This window comes from Triplophysa dalaica, chromosome 24 (genome assembly GCF_015846415.1).
Source record: "Triplophysa dalaica isolate WHDGS20190420 chromosome 24, ASM1584641v1, whole genome shotgun sequence".
Lineage (NCBI taxonomy): Eukaryota > Metazoa > Chordata > Actinopteri > Cypriniformes > Nemacheilidae > Triplophysa > Triplophysa dalaica.
Window position 1 is genome coordinate 2,955,192 of NC_079565.1, and position 13,477 is coordinate 2,968,668.

General features: G+C 37.5%; 1 protein-coding gene across 1 annotated transcript in view; it reads left to right on the forward strand.

Annotated features, from left to right (window-relative positions):
• Positions 1 to 1,731: 1,731 nt before the first annotated feature.
• lingo1a (leucine rich repeat and Ig domain containing 1a) overlaps positions 1,732 to 13,477 on the forward strand; it is a 63,527-nt gene continuing 51,781 nt past the window's right edge. The window contains 1 exon segment of the mRNA XM_056739666.1: positions 1,732 to 1,923. The gene's annotated coding sequence lies outside the window, so the exon portion shown is untranslated.

The following is a 13,477-nucleotide window of genomic DNA, read 5'->3' on the forward strand; positions in this document are numbered from 1 at the left end:
TCTCCAACATCAATATTTTAATAATTTGTGAAAAAATGAATTGCACAGGGGCCATTTGGGATTTTGTCATAGAGTTACATGACAGGATAGAGGGTTTTCGTCCGTTTTACATCACGGCAGGTATATTAGCATTATTTGTTATTTTTCAATGGCATCTAAGAGAGTGGTTGGACCTGGAAACGGTGACCTTCCATGACGTGATGTCATTCTTAACAAGCAGAGCGTCATTGTATTAAAAATATTAGGTTGTTTCAACCCATGGTCGGGTTAAATAGGAAAAGTGCAACCATAGGTTTAAATTAACCTAGAAAATGTCAATATGAAAAACGAAACAACCCAAGTTCTTGTAAACAGTAAACAGTTCTTTTTCAGTCCAAATTTAAGTAGAATCTGATACTGAGACTACAGTTTTTCTGATTTTTTACTTTAGAAAGTTTAATTCACTTGCTGGGTTGATTCCCAGTCCTAAAGGGATAGTTCACCAACATTATTTAATTCTGTCATCATTAATTCACCCTCATGTTATTTAACATCGGTATTTCATTCATTTTTTTCTCTGGAAAACAAGATATTTTGAGAAAAGTCTCATTGGTTTTGTGAAATCCGTGGAATGCAACATTCTTCATAATATATTTGTGTGTGTGTGTTTTGCAGAAGAAAAAGTCATACAGGTTTGAAATAACATGAAAGTGGGGAAACGATCAAATAATTGAATTACATTTTTTATAGTTGATGTCATACTTGTTCAATCCATGACCAACTACAATAGAAAAATCGAAAAACGATTTGACCAAACGAACAACAACCCTTGTTGACTGTGCTGAACCATGATATTTGAAGAGTCTTTCTAAGGTTATTCATCCGTCGTGCAGGAAGTTTCTAAAGTCGCTCTGATCCTCAGCTTTGATCGTGAGCTTTCTGGTCGACCCACGACGCTCTTCTCTGGGCTGACATGTCCTCTTTCCCCGTTCTCCGGTGTCTCTGCAAGAGCATTACACAGTGATAATCGTTGTCCCCTTTTTCACTGTCTATCAGATTCATGCTGTTGTGTCTTCAGCTAACATACTTTACACAACACAGGGAATCCATCACTGTCAGAGACAGATAGAACAATGATTGAGGCCTCGCACAAACCAAACCAAGCGAGGTGTGTGGAAGAGACGGTAGGAATCATTTGACGTTTCCCTGTTTATGTAAGAAATCAGCTCAGAATGCAATTGCTCCGTTGCTTTGGAGGGATTTTCTTGTGCTTCAATGAGGTGTCACATTTGGTGTATATGTTGTTCCTACAATTACTTATGAGGAATTGAATATAGATAATGAGACAAAATGAACAGGGATTGCAAAGATGCTGTTGGAGAAATTTGTTGAGTAGTTGGTGGTGGTATGTGAGCAAAGTTCGAGACATCTTGTCAAATCTCTGAAGCTCAAAAGAAAGACAATTGAGATAATACAGAGATCTCATTTGTATTTTTCTCTCTCCCGTGAGTTCATTTGTTCCATCAAAATACAGCAACTGTGATGACAATGAAAAGAGTGAATTTGATTGGCTCATCTCTCCCTCTCTTTCTCTCTCTCCCACCCTGTGCACTCTCCTCATTTCCACCACCTTGTGCTGTTCTGATCCCCTTCTCTCTCTCTCTCTCTCTCTCTCTCTCTCTCTCTCAAGCTCGTGCTTTCCGTTCGCTGACTGTAGGTACGCCCTCTGCTCATATGTGTGTGTGTCGGTGTGGTCGAAGCGTGTCTGTGTGTTCGTGCGGGCTGGAAGCAGGCGGATCTCGGATGCGTCTCGAAGCTCTTAATCAAGATTTTGTCGTTTAGCGGTGCCGTGCGAGGAGCCCTGGCTGCATCAGCATTCTGGATATACAACCCTGCATCCGTGGATACTGACACGCACACTAACACAGAGAATCTGAACATCCGGTAAGACATCCTGGTATTGCTCTGCGATGTTGAATTGGTATATGGATGTGCTTGTTAAGAAAAAAGGTGATGCGGTAGACGAGTCTCACTTTTTTCTAGGTTGCAGGGAGAACCAGGTTCAACCTTCAACGTTAAAGTGTGGAGCACAGCCGTGTGTGCGTTCTGCTCTGGGATTCATCCGAACTGGGCTTTGATTTGCGTTGAATGCTATAGAACTGATTTACAAATTGAAAGTGTTTTATTTATAGACTGAAATGTTGTGGGCAGGTGCGCAGAAAACTAGCCCGTACAGACAGGCGTCGGAAGGCTGGTTTGGTGTCAGCCGAAGCTCTCGTTTTTGGACGCTTGTGAATGTGTCAAGTGTGAGATTGTCGGTTTGCTGTAGGTTTCGGAGATCAAATGTCTATATTTAGCCAATCCGGAGAAGCGCTTTCATCGGTAGGTGCATTAAAATAGAGGTATCTTCTGTTTCCACAGGACGGGCAGATCGTTTAAGGAGCCGGATGGGAGGGGTTGGATGGCGTTCTAGGTAGAGCTGACACATCTAGAGAGGGATACAGGTAGAGAACGACTGCCTTCGCAGTCCCAAACATCAATATTTATTAGATTGGGTCACTTCGGAAGAGGAGCCTTAGATTCACCCGGTACGCTTGAAAACTAATAAAAGCAAAATGCGATTAGGCACCACGGGATGGACGGGGTACTTTCCACTCTGATATGAAGCTAAAACGATGTCTAGGGGGAATTTAAGAAACACTCATGCAAGAATTGCTTCTCTTAACATTTTCAACGCCTGCAGCTATGGAGGTTTTATTGCTGAGCTAACATTAACATTCCTCGTTTATCCGGTGATCAATACCCACAAGTTATTAGCGTGCTTTCAAACTGTGCCTTTTGCACGGCTGGCCCAAAACATGGAGATGTTATGGGTACGGTTTTCCAAAAGCTTTGTGTTTCAGATGAGCGCGCTGACCGCAGAGCTCTCAAAATGCCATGGGATTATCACCCGTTTTACCGTGATGGAACAGTGACCCATCGCTGTGGCCACGATTCCATTACCGCCACGGTCATGTGACCGACAACAGGCCGTCTGTGAGGATGTTAGTTTCCTGTGTTTTATTGGCTCGAGGAACTGTGCTGCTCAGAGGAGGCTCATTTATGGCTCAGGAGATGGAGTAATGGAGTTCTGTTAGAATTCATTGGGTGCACTTTTGATTGCTGGGCTGTTTAGGAGATACAGTTGAGATCTCAGATGGTTTATTCGATGTGGACCAATGAGCAGAGCGACATTTAATTGCCAGTCATTGTACACCGAAGTCAATCAACTGTTGCTTCTCAAGTTCTTTTTTAAAGCAAATAAACATGAATGAGAAACCAGAGGAAAACTTTATTGCACAGATGTTGATCTTTCATAGTTTGTGTTTCATTGAAGTATCAATTTAGTCTTAGATATTTCTTCAAAATTGCAAATAGGAGAAAAGGAAATAGGAACAAATGAGGCGTTTGTTGAAATCCAACAATAAATGAAGATTTTAAGAATCTGGATTTGGGAGAATTTAATGAGAAATGTTCGAGTTCACATTGAGATCTTCAATAATATTCATTTTTGATCGCAGACTTGCCCAATCTGAGCTCATTTTGAGACATTGTTGACATCCTTTGAAACTCTAGACATTTGGTTGATTTCTTGCTTTTTTCTCAGGAGAAATAACTGAGACGCAGATGAGACTTTTCACCCCTACAATGTATTTTTGCCGATTACTAAAAATGTTCCCGTGCTACTTGAGACTGGTTTTGTTGTCCAGGGTCACATTTCAGGTTCATTTCGATGTGGACCAATGAGTCCAATCAACTGTTTCTTCTCAAGTTCTTCTTTAATGCAAATAAACATGAATGAGAAACCAGAGGAAAACTATATCGGACAGATGTTGATCTTTCATAGTTTGTGTTTCATTGAAGTATCAATTTAGTCTTAGATATTTCTTCAAAATCGCGATGAAGATTAAAAGAACCTGGATTTGGGTGAATTTGATGAGAAATGTTCGAGTTCACATTGAGATCTTCAATAATATGGACTTTTGATCCTTGACTTGACCAAACTGAGCTCATTTTGAGACATTGTTGACGTCTCTTTTGAAACTCTAGACATTTGGTTGATTTCTGGCTTTTTTCTCAGGAGAAATAACTGAGACGCAGATCAGAGTTAAGCAAAAGTTTCCATTTGCTCTCCATTTGTTCTCATTGATGTCTAGGAGAACATTTTTGTCATCTGAGATTTGATGACAATATAGATCTAAAGTTGATATGGTTAGCAAAGTTATAATACAGTATGCATGAGATCATCTGGTTTCATTGAGAGATGTTGTATAGACCTGTCATTACAAATCTGAGCAAATTTTAAACTGCGAAGACACGTCTCTAAAACTTCAAAAAGTTTAGTATCGTCGGTTAATCAAACAATGCATACATCTCAATTTGGTCTTCATTTAGTCTACTTGCTGTCTGAGGAAAGCAGTTGAGACATTAAAGAGACCACCATTGTGCTTTCTATTTCCTATAGGCAGAGATAACTGTATAATCACGTCTACCGCTGAGAATTTAATTCATTTTAAGATATATTACCTTCCTCTCAATAACTGAAGCCGTCAGATTCAGTTTAGTGAAATCTTGATATATCCGGATTCCTCTTTCCTTTCCAGGGTGTATATTAGCCATTGATCAGTCAGTCCCTCCATGTCTTACCCTCATGACACTCAGACAGGGCGAGTGAGACACGCAGACAGTCTGGCAGCTCATTTCCTGCTCACTTTCTGAGCTCGCCGGAGTTTATGGTGTCGAGAGCTTGACTCTTTCAAGATGAGTTCAGTTTGGCCCTGTTATAAAAAGGAAGATTGAAAGAGCCCGTGCGTGTTCGCTGGTCTTGCTTGATGGTTTTAAAGTGGTTTTGTGCACCTGATGGTCGACCTAATTAATGCATTCAGTCACTCGACTGTTTTTGGGTTTATTCATGTCTGATGCTTTTTGGATCGACTTGGTGAGCTTGACTGTGTGTTCTGATAATTCAAGTTTTATTTCAGCTTCGGTCTAGTGGGGCAAACATAACCAGCATTTTTAATAAAGGGGACATGTAGCACCCATTATGAGATTAGTTTTTTATTTGTGTTTTTTGACAAGGGGATGCATGGAGGAATAAACACAATTTTGGGGGGTTTATGCTAAAAGGGACATATTTAGTTTTAACTAAACACTTAAAGGGTCAATTTGGCGCAAAATGGTCCCTTTGTGGACATCAGCACTCCAGCAAAAACATGCCTTGCAGCCTCTGGCAGCTTTATAAAGGAAAGCTAATCTTTTGGCAAAGAAAAAGGTGACTTCCAGGGGATCATGGAATGGGCTTTTCTGCTAGGAAATCATTGTCGAAGACAGTTTAGAAACATTCAAGATTGATTTTCTAGATTGGACCTTGTTCTCTCGGGACCTTTATCAAAGCCGTGGTATCAGTTGAGCAAGTCACAGAAGTTCTGGTCTGCTGCAAGATCAGGATTTAGAAATTTCACCTCTTCAACGTGAAAGAAAATTCAACTCTGGACAGCATGGAAGAGCCAGTGAAATCTGCAGAACTGCAGTCTCTGGAGGGAATCGCTCACAACAGACTCGACGAAAAAATATATATTGCTTTTTACAAACTGTATTCCCTTCCACTGACTTGGCCAATCATAGTTTAGCATTTCAGGATGGCAATCAAATTTTACGGATGCTTGAGCCACCCCAGGCTAACCTTCTGGACACGCCTTTGACAAGCCTGCCATGGTTTCTATTTCACCAAAGACTGCTGCCAAAGCCCAGCTTACACATATTTCTTATTTGATAAACATTTGAATACTTTGTATGAATTTTATAACAGAAGAATATTGGATATATTTTGCAGTATTGTTATTTATTTTTCATTTTATTCTGTTATTTTTTAACTGGATTATTTCTACCATTTTTCCTTATTTATAGATGCCACATGAAATGTTATTATCTTATCTTTTATTTTTTGTCTTATTTTCTTGCAAATGTTCCATATATTTTAGGGGGTTTTACCCCTATTTATATTTTATTTAAATTCATTTTTTGACCTCTGTTATTTATCTAACAATTTTCCTTTTTTTTCTTTTTTTTTCTCTTAATACTATTATTTCAATTTATCTTACCTTTCTTATTTTACTTTCAATTTTCCTCGTTTGGAGAGCTCACATGAAATGCTATTATTTTTCATTTTATTTTTTATTTCTTATTTTCTGACAATATTTTCTTATTTTCAGGCATTTTACTGAGATGCTTTTATTTGATTTGATTTCTTTTTTATTGTAATTCTGTTATTTCTTTTTTATCCGTCTTTTATCCTCATTTTTTAGGGGTTTAACTGAGATGCTATAAGCGAGGGAGAGTCAGATTTTTCGCTTAAATCAAGGGTGGGACCCTTAGGGTATACTCATCCCATGAAAGGTTAAAGACCCCTGATTTAAAGCTCACAATATCCCTTCAGCTAACAGTTCACTCAACCCGTCAACATCATTCTGAACAAACCAGCAAGTGTCACGTGTATCATATTGTACATCTTCTATTTTTAGCGTGTATGGGAAATAAAGTCTGCCTGTGATATCCGATGCATGTCAAGCTTTAGGACATCACTCTTCCTCAGACCCGACATGAAGATCAGGATGGATTAAGAGATCTTTAGAAGAGACCGAGAGCAAAGGAAGGATAACATGACCTTATATTCCCAGATCCACCTTAGTCATGTTTAATGTTCTGCGGTGGGCTCACACCAGATCTGAAGCTTCTGAATGGCGCCGTTTCCAGTTGATCACCATCAAACTCCCGACAGGAAATTCATCTCTCCTACATCTGTTCTTAAATGCATTTAATGGCAAAGGGAAGGTCTGTTCGCTGTCTTTCGCCGAAGACGAATAGCTCCTACCGTTTCCTGATCAGAATTCTATAGCAGACGCTGACATTTAATTTGCAGCTAAATTGGGGTGAGGAGTGTGTGTGTTTGTGTGTACGGGGTGGTTTTTGTCTGGTCTAGAGGTGTGCAGAAAGGGAAGTGGTGTTTATGTTAGAAGCCGTAATGACAGCAGTCACAATACAAGCTTTTAAAGGATACAAAAGAATATTGTGTTGAGTCTTAGAAAAAAGTTTCGGTATAGACGTGATGAGTAACTAAATATCTGAACAACAAAAATGTGTGTTGTCTTACTCCCCGGTTTAACATCTATAAAAATCAACTTAATTGAGATGCAAAACTGTATTTTGAATGCACTGTATGTGTCTTTTTAAAAGCTTCTATGGATACATGTAAAATAAAAAATATTATATTTTTCTCTTTTTTTTTTTAAGGAGTTTTTTTAAGGAGTAGTCTGATATTTTCACTGCCAACATTCTGCTAATGTTCTTTGCGTTGAACCTACAGTGGAAATATAGATTCATACACGAATATATAAAAATATACGATAATGTATACGTTGCATTTTATATATTTGAAGTAGTTTCAATCATTTTTATGGGCAAGACAAGAAATCAACCTTTTCTTGCCGTGGAAAACAAAACACACAGTCCCTGAATGACTTCCAAGTCATTTGATCCGTTGTAATGGCGTATTACGTTTTACTACTAATGCAAACTCATAAAAACTTTTTAGTGCTGTATTATAATAATCATTTTAGTGATTGATGTCATTTTCAACTAGATAGCTCACAACAATTCGTAACTATTTTACGATGTGGCTATTTTGAATTACGTACGATACGAATCATATCAAAAACATTACTGAAGCTCCTCCCCTAAACCTGACCATCACTGCCGTTAAAGCAACTTGTACTTAAACGTACGAAAAATTATATACAAATTAGCCTCGTCAAATAGTTACAAATGCTTACAGAATATTGTGTCGGTCACTTTAACATACGAACATGAGAGACAAACATGATTGTTCATATTAATTTATGTAATAAACAAACTGACAAACAAAAACATTGTTAAAGAAGCAATTGCTCCAGCTGTAGTTTAAGTTATGAGCATGAATCGAATGTTCCTATTGAGTGGGGTAAGTCTTGCTGTATTGATGTTTCTTGTTGAAAACTCATTCTGCCTTTTCACACTCGTAATCTAGGGTTATCATATTTAATTTTCCACATTGTTCACACTTAATAATTCATCAAGACTGTTCTGTTTCATGATATTATACTGCACATTTGTAAAACTTGGCTCAACATTTGTATTTGCTTATGCATGAGGTGTAAAAGGCCTATGTGAGAACTAAAGCCATCGCTTTTCCTTTTTTTTTCATCTCTGCTTGTTTTTTATCCTTCAGAGGTTGATTTGATGGCATTTTGCATGAAGGTGCTACAGAAGGGAACGTGTCTTTGGTTGAACACACCTTTGAAATCTCTGCCGTCAGAGCTGATTGCTTTTGAAGTGCTTTGGTAATGAAATGGTTGTGGAGATTCTTGTACGAGAGGAAAAATGTTCATTCACGTCTTCCTGTTGTATCAGCAAGCGTTGATTGGATTTTGCTCATTAACAGCGCGAGACGCCGTTCTCAATGCTACTGACCGGCCTGACTAGACATCATTATTAGACAACTTGGACGCTTTGATGTAAAAACTTTAACTTTTTTGAGGTGAAATCAAATAATCTTTTTAAGACACTTGTATTATGTAAACTGACTTTAAAATTTTAGCCGCATTTCGTGTAACTTAAAATATCTAGTTTCAATTTCAACTTCAGTTGTACTATAGACTATAATTTAGCTTGCAAAAGTTAAGCTGCCTTTGAACTTTTTTTTGCAATATGTAAGCAAGTCTGTTTATACAACGTTGTGTTAATGTGTTAACCCTTTTATATACCAAATCCAGTATTTGTGTGTTTCTTTCGAAGATACAGTTAATTATATTTAGATTATCAGTATTGATCAATCAAGGCAATTTTCCCACTATCGGCTGTCGATAGTTTAAAAACAGTCGATGATCAGGGCTGATATATCCAGTCAATTATAAGAGGACAGGAAAATGTAATGAATTTATGCTCTGTATATAGAAAATGTTAAGAAACTATTATTGATATAATATATAATATAACTATTATATTTATTTATATAAACAAAACAGTGCATACATTTGGGGCTCCATTAAAGTATTTTGATTACTTATAAACAACTTGCAGGTTTACATTGAGAATGTGAAGCTGACATCACACCCCATGTTGCATGTTGCGCCGCCATCTTGGAAGGATCATACTCCACTGCTATTATTGTTTTGATGTGTACCGTTACTTCTACCAGAAAGACTCGGAAGGCCAAAGTTGAGTATTCAACGTTTATTTGACAGCTGATAGACAGAATATATATGGTTATAATAAAGATGGTTATAGTTCTTTGGAGTAGGCCCTGTCCGTGGCTCGCATCCAGAGGGCCAAGAAGTCCTCCACTTCCCGCCTTGAGATGGTAAGGCGGGGGCATAGCCAACCCCCCTGGGGTTATATTGACAGGGACCTCCTGGTGGTGGTGGGGAGGATGGGGGCGAATCACGTTGCTTCGACTGCGGACATAGGAAGGGGTAAGTGGCGATCTTTTATGTTCGTTCCACACGGCGTGACAAGCTTCACATTCTCTTTAGTCTGTTTCATCGTAACAACATAAACAAACTGCGCATGCGAACTAACGAGAAGAACCTTCACTTGGCTAAAATTGTCTATCTAATATTATGAATTAAGACTCTGATACCGACCTCAACCTCTAGATGTCAATGTGCCATACGGTTTGTTTTAATGCGACCAAATACAGGACCCATAACAAATTGTTTATTTAATAAAATGAGCATACAACAAAATTCAATAAATCGTTTATTTAATACAACTATTATTCAGTAAAATAATAATAAACATGTATATTAACATAAATTAGATCAAATATATATAGTTATATTATTAGACACTAGCAAAACACGAACCGGAAGTTAACCAGACGCACACGCGTCCAATCTCAATTTTTTTATTATTGTTGCGGTGCACACTTATTAGTACAATGTCTTTTGTATCTTTGAGGAAATGAGTTGAAAAGCTATTGTAACATACAGTGTTTATTGGAAAAATTGCTAGATTTGATTAAATTTATCTTAAATAAATCACTTGTATTGTAAATTTGTCGTGGCTGTGTTTGTCACATACCAACTACTTCAGTCACGTCTGGTATCATTTCACTTGACTATTGTGGTCAAAAGAATACACAATAAAGTCTATTGAGATGTTTTTTAATATATAAATAATGCTAGCAGTCAGATTCCTCTTAAATTCTGAAAAGGTGCTTAATTATCATGTTAAGTACAGTAATAACATTCTATCGGTAATCACAGTTACTTACGATACCAGTATATTTGAACACGACTTAGTAGTCTTTTTTCCAGACTATTTAAATTCTGATCAATGACTTGGTTTACAGATGTAATAATTTGAATAATTATACAATATCAGCGATTGACCATCCAGCTCTCTACAGTATACAATCAATATCAGCACAGGGCGTTTAATAGCCCAATCGATCAACCACTAAAGATTTTCATCCAAGATGTCAGACGTTGTTGAAGTATTGATAGGAAACAGTTTCATCTATTAAAAATGGCGGTTGCATTTTGTTGAAATGTTGAGAAGAAAGTCCTAAACCAGTTTGAGGTTGTCAGCTGATCTCTCAGTCGGGTTCATATGGTGTATTTGGCTGGTTTTACATGAGTGAAGATTTAAGTTGGTTAGTTACGTTATACTTTAAATGGAATAAGGACCTCAAAGATATTAGTTCTGACCGAGCTTGGCACAGTAATATCAATATTTATAGACTGTTTCTCATTTTGCATTTGTCAGGTCCATGTGCATTGATTTGGCACGGAGGAGCGGAAGGGCGTCCTGGGGCAGTTCGCTTGACCGTGGTCTAAACCAGCCCTCTGTAATGCATCATGCTGTGAACGCTCTTGCCTTGCGTCAGACTGTGTGTTCGTGCCCTCAAGAGTAACGCTATCTGCAGAATGCCAATAATTCAGGTTATAATAAAAATCACTTCCCAGCCTGATTCGCGTTTCTAAACCCTCCATCTGGTGAAATCCATCCTCGTTTTAACACGGTTAATGAACGCTGGGCTCAAGGTTCAAGTGACATTTTCCAATTCCATGTTAATTAAATAGAGTAACTCGTCGCAGGTTTAAATCCAGGACATCTGTTCTCGACGTAATTTTAGAAATTGATGTTTGAAAAAATGCACAAAAAATGGCAAAACCCTTTTTCCATAAGCTGTCTGTGACATAATCCTTCATGACCTCATGATGACCTCGGCACTGGATAATCATATTTAAAACAAAAGAAAGAATGTATAATATTTGAAGCATAACATTACTTTATTATGTTTGAAAATGGTCATGTCAAGATTAATTCATTCACAATAAATGTATTTTACAGATTTAAATTATTTAAAATATATATTTTGGTGCAAAAAAAAAGATTTCAGAGTTATGTTGCAAACATATCAAATACAACCTGTTTTATTAAATACACTCACATCTGTTTTGCATCATCTCAGTGTTTTGTGACGCAGATGGATAATTGCCGTGTGTAGATATTAGATAAACTCCAGTTCAGCAGTGATAATCCATAATGTCGGTTTATGAACTCCAGACAACAATTCACATAATATTTGGGAGATACAGTAATTAGTCACATTTCATTATGATTCTGACTGAAGGTGAGTGTAATTATTACATTCTGCTTTCACCGTTTACACATAAACCTTGGACCTTTTCTTGGGAAAAACAAAAGGTCATTGTCGCTTTTCTGCACAATAATAAAGGCGATCTCAGGAATCTCTGGAGGTAATGGGCCAGAACCATGTAAACAGCCGAGTTAGTCATTAACCGCCAGCCACCTCGCGTCATTGCAGCACGGTTTACCAAACAGGTGTAGTACATTTATGAGATATCAGATGTTCAGGGCATGATGGAGGAGAAACTAATAGACGTAAAAAGGTGAGAAGAAATTGTGAACTATGTCAGGATTGTGATCTGGGGCCAGTAGGAATTGATAGCCTATAGAAGCTTTAATCTTTTTTAGATGTCCTTAATAAAAATGTAACATGTTTTGTATATTATAATTAGAGTAACTTGCTATTTGTTGAATTACAGTTTTATTACAAATACCATGGTTAAACTATAGTTACTGTGGTAAAATTGTAGTAATTTTTGTGGTTAGCATGGTTTAACTACAGTAAACATGATTTCTGGGGAAAACAAAAGTGCACCAAAATGCAGTTTGTCATTTATAAACAAAAACTAGACTTTTTTCATGACGTCTCAAAATAGCACACTTTGATCTTCTTAAAGGGACAGCTCACCCAAAAATAACAATTCCGTCATCAATTACTCTCTAGTTGTTCCAAATCTGTATAAATGTCTTTGTTCTGATGAACATAGAGAAAGATATTTGGAAGTATAGACAGATTTGGAACAACTCGAGAGTGAGTAAAATGATTTCAGAGTTTTTCTTTTTGGTGAACTGTCCCTTTAAGTTTATCTCAAAAAGTACGAAAGACGTATTTATGAAATTAGTGTGTAAAAAAAGAGCACTTCAAACATATTTATTTGTATTTCAGTGTCCTTCTTTCACCCGGGACACGCTTTTCTATATTAAAAAAAATCATAAAAAACAACATGATTTAAAAACATTTATTTCTTTAAATAAGAACCGATATGCAGATATTATTGTGCACGATTCAGTGCATATTATTTGAAAGAAAAATGGACGTGTTTTGTTATCTATCTCCAAATGATAATAGCTCCGTGTCTGAAATGAAATGACTTTGACCTATAATATCGTAGTTCTGATCGTGATCGTTATTAAATTTAAAAGGGTTGTGTCATTTCATGTTGTCTTTAAAAATGTGGAGCTCCTCAATATTTTATCATTAGAAGATTAATTCCTCACTTCAGAAGATTTTCATAGTGTTTCGCAAAGATTTAATTTCCTTTTCGTATTCTCTCCGTGACCAGCGTAATCTCTGAAAACACGGCAGGAGAGAGAAGATGTGAAAACTCATTTCATCCAGGAAGTGAATTTCCTCAGAACGCGTTCATCTCGTATCTCCCTGTCAGTCGTTTGTGTTTGACTCACTTCTGTCCTCTGGGACATCAACTGTGCTCCTCGGGTTGACTTTGTGTTGCGTAAACAAAGATAAGTGACCATACTGGCTCTTAATTAAAGTCAGAAAGTTGCCAGGAGACCAAGCAGGACATTAAATATTAATGTAGACGCTCCCTTCCGACCCTTCGCTTAGGGGTTTCCACCGAGTGCATGTCACCATGACATCTAGTCACACACGCCGTCCAGAGGGATCCGACGGGCCGTCATGACAGATCAAGTGATGCGCTAAAGAAAGTGACACCGACGAAACATTCGTTTGATGGTGTGTGAATGTCTTCCTTTAGTCTGTTTCAGTCGCTCTGTAATGAGTCTGTTTCATTCAGAGAGATCGTAG